This window comes from Pelodiscus sinensis, chromosome 1 (genome assembly GCF_049634645.1).
Source record: "Pelodiscus sinensis isolate JC-2024 chromosome 1, ASM4963464v1, whole genome shotgun sequence".
NCBI lineage: Eukaryota > Metazoa > Chordata > Testudines > Trionychidae > Pelodiscus > Pelodiscus sinensis.
In genome coordinates, this window is record NC_134711.1 from 93,321,170 (window position 1) to 93,331,922 (window position 10,753).

The window sequence follows — 10,753 nt, forward strand, 5'->3', positions numbered from 1 at the left end:
CAGTGTTGGGCACTGGGTCTTCTAATTCCTTAGGAGGCAGAGCCATCCAGTGGAATAAGCTCAGCATAGCAGGAGGAGACTCCCCTTCTCTCCTAGGACTAACAGTAACACCTAGTGCAAACAGCACGCCAACCATAGATCTCAAAGAGCTTTGCTGAGGAGGGCACTGTCATCCCTATTTCACAGGATGGGAAATTAAGGCACAGAAAAGGGATTTGCCTTACTCAAGCTCACCCAGCAGGCATGTGGCAGACAGAACTCAGGCCTCCTCACTCCCATCCCGATAGTCCAATAGCACCCTTCGTGTGCAAAGTGCAGGCTGTATGGCTCTGAAGAGCTTCCAGTCTAAGATGACCCTTATGTCATTTAGAGGAGAGCTAAATCAACAGAAATGGAAGAAACTGGGGGGGGGGGTTAAAATTAAAATGATTCTGACAGTAGCAATGAGAGGAACTGAGGTCAGTGCTCCCCCATTGTGACAGGTACTATATTCAGTCCCTGACTCAGATAGCTTACAATCTCTAGATAGACAAGACGGAAAAAAGGGAAAGGAAATTGAGGCACATAGAGGGGCAGCCGCTTGCCCAGTGTTATAGTGCAGGTCAGTGGCAGAGCTAGGAATAAATCCTGATCTCCTGACTCCCAGTCTAGTGCCTGTCCCCTGACGAGACCATATTGCCCCATGTGAAGAAGAGAAACCTGGATATGCCATCAGATTAGCAAAGAACATTTTCCAGTTCAGCAGGGCTCCCAGCTCTCCCTTCCAGCTTCTCTCAGTGGAGCTGCGTCACTGTTGGCATTTTCCCTCCTCCTCAGCAAGAGGTCTCACCATGGACACAATGAATATGATTTGTTTAAGTATATGTTGTGCTCACTGCTGTGCAACACACAATGCAGGCAGGCTGTGAGCGTGTGTAGTGTTAGCCATGGAGGCCAGGTGTTTATTCTGGGGGTACTCTGGTGGGTAATTAAAGTTTGCTGCCTGGGCAGCAGTGCAGCAGACACAGAACTGTTAATTGAGGGCATTACTGGGTGGCAGGTGTAGCCCAAGAAGCAGAGTCAAACACTATAGCAAGGCAGCTCTCCCTCTGCTACGGGCTGCAGCTGCTCCGAACTCCAGCAGAGGTTGAGCTTCTGAGGCCAAAGGGGGTGGCTACGAGGGAGGGGTTTGTTCAGCTCCGCTGTTGAGAAGCTAAGTGAGATCATGTGTCTTTCCCCACCCCTCCTGCTCTGGCTCACAACTGTGATGGTCCCGGGTAGTGGTGGGAAAGTTTAGGACACCTCCCCTTTCCATCACCCAGACCAATTTATCCCTTCCCTCTTAAAGCCTGTCAACACCTTCCCTACACAATCCTGCAAGAGCTTGTCAGTTTAGGTCAGCTGGCTGCCTCAATTTAGAGGCAAAGCTCTGACCTGGCTTCTAGCATCAGCTATGACCTTGATAAGTGCATTAGTCCAGATAGGGGCTGTGTCTTGAGCTGCTGGCGTGCAAGCTCCTCGGAGCAAAGTGAGAACTGCTCCTTCTCTTTTCCTGCATCCTCAGGGTGTGTGAGGCCTGACGGAGGACATATGTAGTCAGGCTTTGCAGGGAGAGACAAAGGCACATGGGTGACTCCTCCAAAGGCAGAACTGAGCAGATGGTGCTGAAATCTGCTCAGGAGGAGAGAAGGGACCCTGAGGCTCAGAACACTGTAGATCTTAAGAACCACATGCATTGAATGCATTGGTACCCAAAGCAGCAGGCTACCCTTCCGCTAACTTCTCAGTGTGGGGTTCTGAGCCCCACTGGGTGGTATGGATCTATACACTTACCTCACTTAAGCCAACAACCCTCCTGTACTACCAGCTGAGGTGAGTAACAGTGGACAGGGTTAAACAGAGAGAGTCACCTTCACCAGGCAGACTCTTGAAACCACCTCTGGCTTAGCCAGTGTTGCATCCACTGGGCATTCTGAGGAGAATGATGAGAGAGGAGAGAGAGGGTTTTGAGAAGGTGGGGGAGGATGACACCACTGTTGAAGCAACTGGGAATACACAGCAGTTTCTAAGTGTTGCAACTAATGTAGCCTACACTGCAGTTGTGTAACTATCCTGGAGACAGAATTGAAGCTGATAGCTTTCTCCTGGCACGGACCCACTTATCCATAGTTGGGGGTGTGACATCCTCATTTTTATTGCTTTTTTATTATGCTCCCTAGCTCTCTATTTTTTATTTGCATGGTTCTGTCTGGTTCTTTGATTGTTTCTGTCGCCTGTATAATTAATTTTGCTGGGTGTAAACCAATTAAGGTGGTGGGATATTTCAGTATACTCGTTGGTTAAAGTATACCTGAAAATATATTATTTATATTGGGGACAAACAGGAAGTGGATAGGGGAAAAAAAAGGAAAAGAAACTGGATTCATGATTGTTGGAAGCTAACCCCAATAAACATCAAAATGTTTGCATCTCTGGACTTTGGGTATTGCTGTTTTCTGTTCATGTGAGAAGGACTAGGGAAGTGGGAGGGTGAAAGGGTATTGCCCTCTAACAGTCCCCAGTGGGCTAGCACCAACTCTGGCTATAACCACTGAGCCATCGGATATTTTGTTGTGGGACTTCCTCAGTCAGTCCTGTTGAAGCTGTTCCTTCTTGGATAAATAATGGAAGAGTGACTGGAGGAGGGAGACTGGCTCCTGGGTCTCTCACCTGCCAGGTAAGCACCCAACCACTGGACTCAGAGTCATTGCCACTCTCTTTCTCTCTCTCTGGCCCCATGACTGGGTCTCCCACATCACAGATGAGCACTCTAACCCCTGAGCTACAAGTGGATACCTGCCGTTTTATGTGGAGTGAGGCAGGCATCTAACACAGTGGTTCCCAACCTTTCTGATACCAGGGACCAGCAAACCCATTCACAAACTTTTGGTGGACCAGTAACATTTTATTTCAATATTTGCATATTCATTATGCAAATAACGAATGTCAGATATGCAAATAATCTTACCTGTCCACCAAAAGCCCCGGCCTCCAGAATCCCCCATTACCAGTCCTAATCCCTAAACCCCCCCAACCCTCCACTACCCCCCCAGTGCTAGCCACTGACCCCAGAGTCCCCTGCACTCAATCCCCCCATGCCAGCTTCCTGCCCTTAGAGCCCCCCGTGCCAGTCCCCCACTATCCCCAGACCCCCTAGTGCCAGTCTCCTGTTTCCAGAGCCCCACTGCATCCAATCCCCCCAGAGTCTCCACTCCCCCCATTCCAGCCCCCACTCCTAGCCCTGTCCCCAAAGACTCCCAGTGCTAGTTCCCTGCCGCTTAGAGCTCCTCACCCCCAGAGCCCTCTAGCACTAGCCCCATTCACAGAGCCTCCAGTGCCTGCCCTGCCCCCTCAGGTAGTTCTGCACTGCCTCCCAGCTGAGCACTGCTGCCTGGATCTTGGCTGCTCTAAGGCTGCCGTGCCAGGTTCCGTGTGGCCAACCGACTCCATAGCAAATTGTTCTTCCACAGCCAAGAAGAGACCCCGCCCCTGTCCTGCCAAGTCTGGGGACAGCCCAGCCCCCAACACATGCATGGGATTGTCTGTGTTTGCAGCACAAGCACATTTTTGGTGTCTCAAGAGTTCCTCCCCAGACTGTTAACAGTTGGGGTATGTCTAGACTACATGGATCCATCGACGGAGCCATGTAGATGAGGTTTCTAGATATAGGGAAATGATCAGCACAGTGTGGCATCTATTTTGATGTAAATGAAGCAGCGATTATTTAAATTGCCGCTTCATTTCCCTATGTCTAGAAACCTCATCTACATGGCTCCGTCGATAGAGCCATGTAGTCTAGACATACCCTTGGGGCCTAGAGGTGCAGGATCACTCAACCCATGCGTGTCTCGGCTGGTGGTACTAGCCCCTTGACACCCACTGGTTTGAGTCAGGGAGCCCGGCTCCCCCTGCACAACTCCAACTGGTTCTGCCAGCTGCAGCACCCTGGGAAGCGGCCAGAGGTGTGGTGCAGGCTGGAGCCAGTAGGAGAGACCCTGCGGGGGAAGCCGGGCCCTGCCAGAGGAGAGGTGGAAATCACAAACACCCAGCGCAGCTCCCTGGGGCCTCTAACCTGATCTATTTCAGTAATATTGATAAAGGCCAGGACACTCATGGCCATGAAGTCTCCACTCCCTGGTCCTGAACATGCCATCCACAATGAAAAGGACACGGGACAGCCGCCTGCCACGCAGCTCCACCATTAACTGATTAAACTAGGAAGGATAGGGGAGCCACTCTAGCCCACTGGGCTAGAGCCCCCCTGCCTGCCACAGCTGGGCTGCAGCAACCTCTGCGATGAAGCTTGGCTACTCCAGCCATGGGGCTGCTGGCTCCCAGCACATGCACAGCACCTAGACTCTCCCTGCAGAGCCCCCCCATAGAATCCCATTGCACCTGCAACTCAAGCCACCCCAATGAGCCTCTGTGCATCCAAAGCCCTGCTACACCTCCCAGTGAGCTGCCTGAACCCAGATTTCCAGCCTCCCAGAGAACCCTTTCAATCCACACCTGGATCCCCCACACTAACTGCCTGCACACTTGGATCCTGCCAGGCTGAGGCTGCCTGCCCACACCTAGTGCACCTAGCATGGAGGGGCAGGCCCCTGGCAGACTTGATCCTTGCACTGTGCCAAGGTTGGGTGCAGCCTCATTGCCGAGACCACGGCCTGGGATAGGGAGGCAGAGCTGCAAGGTGATGTCCCACCTTCGTGCAGCCAGTGGCCTATTCTCCCCATTGCCAGGCTGGAGTATCCACATTTATTGACAAGTACAATTTTCAGAACTTTAAAATATTGTGGATAGAATTTTTATTTTATGAGCCTGTGACAGACTAGGCCAGGTCTGGGCACCGCTGAAGGCATCCGCTCAGGGTGAATTGCTCAAAATCAGGGCTCCTTACAGCCTTTGACTGGCGACTCTTCCCAAATAGGCCACAAACCAGTCACACCAAGCACTTCAGCTGCCAATCCGGCCAGCAGGAAGCCTCATGAGCAAAACCTCTCAAACACTCCAGCTCTCCCTGTGCCACAATCAGCCCCAGGCCTAACACACAGGTGAGGGGTTATAGAACCCAATCTCACCTACCCCGAATGGGTTCTCCCTGTCCCAAAAGACCAGCCACAAATCCCCGGTCAGTTTACACTTTGGATCTTATCCACAAGATTACGCTAGGCCAATCCTTTAGAATCTAAAATCTAAAGGTTTATTAATGAAAGAAAGGAAAGCATAAGAGTAAGGTTGTTAAGGAGAATACATTACATGCATCGAATCACCAAGCTCTCGATGCAGGCTCTCAGCAGAGATGTTACAAACTGCTATCTTAAAAGTCTCTGGTGTAAATCCTGGGTACATCTAAACTACATGGCTCTGTCGACGGAGCCATGTAGATTAGTTTACTCGGCAAAGGGAAATGAAGCGACGATTTAAATAATCGCCGCTTCATTTAAATAAAAATGACTGCCGTGCTGTGCCGATCAGCTGATTGTTGGCTCAGTGCGGCAGTCTAGCCAGGGATCTGCCAACCCCAGAACCCTTCGTTCATGAAACGAGGCTTACAGGATCTGCTGACAGAGGGTTCTGGGGTCGGCAGATCCCCGTCTAGACTGCTGCACTGAGCCGACAATCAGCTGATTGGCACAGCGCAGTGGCCATTTTTATTTAAATGAAGCTGCGATTATTTACATCGCCGCTTCATTTCCCTTTGCTGAGTAAACTAATCCACATGGCTTCGTCGACGGAGCCATGTAGTTTAGACACACCCTCTGTGTCAGGATGGGCCAACGATTCTTCCCGGCTCACTGTTCCTCGCAAGGCTGCATCTGGAATCAGTAGCAGAATTGAAGACAAGATGGAGTTTGCTTCATGGCATTTTATATCCATCCCTGATATCTTCCCAGCTGGAGCAGGTCACATGGCCAAGTGACCTGTCCTTGTGTCCCATGTCAGCAGCCATGATATTGGCTGGTCTGCAGGTTCCAGACGCATTCCTCAGGTGTGTTCTGGGCACCTTGAGAGCCATTGTTCCTGAAGCCTTGCTAATTAGCATAGTCACTGACTGGACATTCCTGCCTTATAGCAGGCAGTTCAGGCCCACTGCTCTGACTCAGGCAGAGAACACTCACAATATCAGCACAGAATCCATATTCATAACTCCACATATAGCTATCACACAACAACATGAATAGTATACATAGAATCAGTAGAACATAAGCTTTCACGGTCCCCTTTGTATAGATTTTGGGGTAAACACCCCCCCATGGGCGCAGCAGTGATCTGGCTGCTCCCCTTAAAATCCAATAACATGACAGAGCTCACCCAGAATTCCCTCAGGAGCAAATCAAGCACCCATTCTGTTCCCATAACCGGATAAACACTGTGATGATTGGGCCTGACCTACACTGGCAGAGCTGTAAGACATTATCATAACCTCACCCTCCACACAGAGAATATTGGTTTCCTCTCTGCTCTAGGGATGTTAGATAGCATGTAATTGAATAGTCTTGTAACCGCATCAAATTGTTACCAGTTACACGACTATTCTATAGTCCCTGGAGGTGAGGCCAGCAGCCAGTATGCTCCCGGTCCCATTCCTGTAGAGCCTCCTGCCACACTGCACTGCTGCCTCTGATACAGGCTTAAAAAGTGGCTTCCCGTGCAGACTGGCTCCGCATGCCACCCCATGCTGCTGCTTCTGATATAGAAGCAGCAGCACAGGGTGGCAGCAGTCCCTGTCCACTGGAAGTCCAAACTCCCTGTGGACAGAGGCTGCTCCATGGCAGCAGCCCCTGTTCATGGTGGGCCCTTAGAGGCAGCAGCATGGGGGGGGGGGGAGGCGGCACTGTGGAGCCGGTGCTGGAGTGAACCAGCTTTTAAGCCAGCTCCTGCCTGCCCTCACCCTGCTGCCTCTGTAGGAGGCAGCAAAGGTGAGGCAGGCAGGTCCATGGAGCTAGCACTCACAGCCTGCTTAAAAACTGGATTCCCGCACGTATTGGCTCCCACCTGCACCCCCCTTCATCATCTGCACTGCTGCCTATCAGAAGCAGCAGCATGGGGGAGAAGGAGGGGAGAAAGCAATCTGGTGCTCGTGGGGAGCCAGCTTAAAGGGTGGGCTTTTCCCTCCCCACTCTTGCTGCCTCTGCTTCTTTTTCACGCTTATGTGGATTTGTTTGTTTGTTGCTCATTCTCTGATCCACTTCTCACCTAGTCTTTCTGCTTTGGATCTTGAGCCTTTGCTCCTTTCACTATCCCCTCTCCTATGCAGAATGTCAGCCCAATAATATCCTACTTGAACCCACAATATTGTCAGGTAAAATGTATTAATTCATCCCTAAGAGGAATAAAAAAAAAACTTAGTTATAGACTATGTTACTACCAGGCCACTTGCATAGGGTCTTAGGGCCTGCTGCTAGTCAAGTCAGTGGCAAAAATCTCATTGTCTTCATCAGGTGCATTAGGAGAGTCAAGAGAATGTATGTAATTAAAGTTGCTATGGCACAACTGAAATTGGCTTGGTGCGGCTCCTACCAAACTGTTAATGGGTTACTACTAACATACTGAAATCCCTGGATCTGCCCATTGCATTTATCATGTTAAGTAGGGATGAAAAAACCACCCAGAATAGTTAACCAGTTAAACAAGTTGTTTAACTAGTTAAACACTGGCTGCAGGTCGTGGGGGCTGCTCTCGTCCCCGCTCACAGCAGCTGTGAGTGGAAGGGGCCATTCTACCCCCACCATGGCTGTGACTTGGTGACAGGGGCTGCAATGGGCCCAACAGCCCTGATGCTGGGCCGCCATAGGCGGGGGGCGCTCTGGTTAATCAGTAAGCATGCTGGTAAGCCTTTAACATCCTGGTTAACCTTTAACATCCCTAATGTGAAGACCGCTTGATTGTTGGTCTACTACAATTACTGATTGCTTGTATTTTATAGGGTATATTTCTATAGGCATATTATATCTTACTGGTGGCTGATGAGGGGATATTGTGGGTTTTAAGTAGCATTTGTTCTATCTCTTCTGGAAGGATTTAGCAGTCATGGATTAAGTATGGGAGAAACTTTGTATGCCTCTGAGGGTACGTCTAAACAGCAGCACTATTTCAGGATACATCCAGTATCCCAAAATAGTGTTTTCTGCATCTTAACAGCGTGCCCGTTATTTCAAAATTTTTTCCTAAAGCAAAGAAAATTTTGCTCCTCTTCTTGCACATACTTACCCTTCAAGTATTTTGTCAACCTCTCCAGACACACAAAAAACTAACTAAATAGGTTTGGCATTATTATTTATCTTTTATAATAAATGTTAAAGGGTCACAGAATTTTTTTCCTTCAAATAAGGGGTCATCAACCCCAAATTATTGAGAAAAACTACTCTAGACCATCATTCCTATCCATCTATGCTGCCCTGACTGATACACACACAGAGACAAATAAGGTGGGCGTAGTAATATATTTTATTGGACTAACTTCTATTGGTAAGAAAAACAAGCTTTCAACTTTACACAGAGCTTTTTTGGGTCTTGGCTTAAGAAAGCTTGTCTTGTTCACCAACAGAAATGTTCAGTAACAAATATTACCTCTATAATATCCTGGGACTGACAGGACTGCAACAAATAGTGCCCAATACACATCGACTGTGTCTAGACTGGCAAGTTTTGCGGAAAAACTTGCCAGCTGTCTACACTGGCCGCTTGATTTTGCGCAAAAGCACTGATGTTCTACTGTCCGAAATCAGTGCTTCTTGCGCAAATGCTTTGATGTTCCCATTCGGGCAAAAGCCCTTTTCCGGAAATGTTTTTGCACAAGAGGGCCAATGTAGACACCTAAAAACTGTTTTGCGCAAAAAAGCCCCGATGGTGAAAATGGCAATCAGGGCTTTCTTGCACTAAATCATGTCTAGATTGACATGGACGCTTTTCCACAAAAAGTGCTTTTGCGGAAAAGCATCCGTGCCAATCTAGATGCTCTTTTCCACAAATGCTTTTAACTGAAAAACTTTTCCGTTAAAAGAATTTGCATAAAATCATGCCAGTCTAGACGTAGCCATATAGTCTAGAGATGGGCATTTTGTTCCTCACTATGCCAGAGATTTACTGTGTGAACTACTGGAAAATGTCTATACCTCAATTTTCTTTATTTGTAACATGTGGGTAATATTTACCCTTCCTAGTAGGGACATTTTTTAAGCCTAATTTTTATTTGTAAAGCACTTTGAGATAATTAGATAAAGAACACTATATAATTGCAAATATTTAATTTACTAAGCAGGTTGGATCAGCATTCTTTGCTGTTTGATTTTAGACAGAAAAAGATGCCCTGGATATTATAAACAAAAACCTCAGTGCAAAAAGCAATCTTCTTGAGATCAGAGGTTTAGATGAGTGCTGACCAGATAAAGTACCAAATATCTTAGAGATAATGAAGAATGTAAGGGATTAATTTACTACTAGAACACCATGCAAAAGCCAGACACCCAAGTATTTTGTTTTAGGTAACTAAGAGAGGGAAAGGATGACTTAAATAAACTTCATTGCTAAAACAAGGGATACACGGATAACCTAGTAAAACAAAATATAATCCCAAATTCTGCACAACATAAACATTGGGTTTTATACCATGTGGTGATTCTCCCCTCCTTTCAGCAGGTAAGACTGGGAGAGAAAAGAGAGCCACATATGTCCTCTGAAGTAATAGAACTGCTCTGGGTAAGGCATACCTCACCCATCTACTAGAATGTTTTGAGGGTGTCTACAAGCATTTGGACAGGGCTAATCCAATTATATATAGTGTACTTGAACTTTCAGAAATCCTTTTTGACAAGGTCTCTCATCAAAAGCTATTAAACTAAGCAGTTGTGGGATAAAAGGGAAAGTATTTTCGTGGATCAGTTAAATGGCTAAAAGACAGGAAACAAGTGATAGGAATAAATGATCAGTTTTAAGAAGGGAGCGATGTAAATGGCAAGGTCCTCCACGAGTATGTACTGGGGCCAATGCTGTTTAACATAATTGTAAATCTGGAAAACAGAGTGAACAGTGAAGTGGCAAAATTTGTAGATATAAAATGAATAAAAAGTTAAGCTGACTGTAAAGCATTACAAAGGGATTTCACTAAACTGGGCAGCTGAGTAACAAAATGGCAGATGAAATTAATTGTTGATAAGCACAAAGTAATGCACATTAGAAAAAATAATCCCAACTATACAGACAAAATGGAGGGAATCGAAATTATCCTTTTGGAGTCACTGTGGATAGCTCTCTGAAAATATCTTCTAAGTGCGCAGTAACAATTAAAAAAAGCTAATAATGTCAGGAACTATTATGAAAGGGATTGAAATTAAAAACAGAAAATACTATAATGCCACTATATAAATCCATAATACACCCATACTTTAGATACTGTGTGCAATTCTGATCACATCTCAAAAAAGATATATTACAATTTAAAAAGGTGCAAACAAGGGCAATCAAAAGTATTAAAAATATGGAACAGTTTCCATAGGAGAGATTTTTAAAGTGAGGACTGTTTTACTGAGAAAAGGCAACTAAGGTGGGAAATGATAGAGATCTATATCATGAGTGCTGTGAAAAAATTCAGGAAGGAAGTGTTATTTACCCCTCAGACAGCACAACTAGGGTACAAAAATAATAGGCAACAGGTTTTTAAAAAAAAACAGGAAAGTACTTCACCCAAGGCACAGTCAACCTGTGGAACAGGAAGTTGTGAAGGCCAAAATTA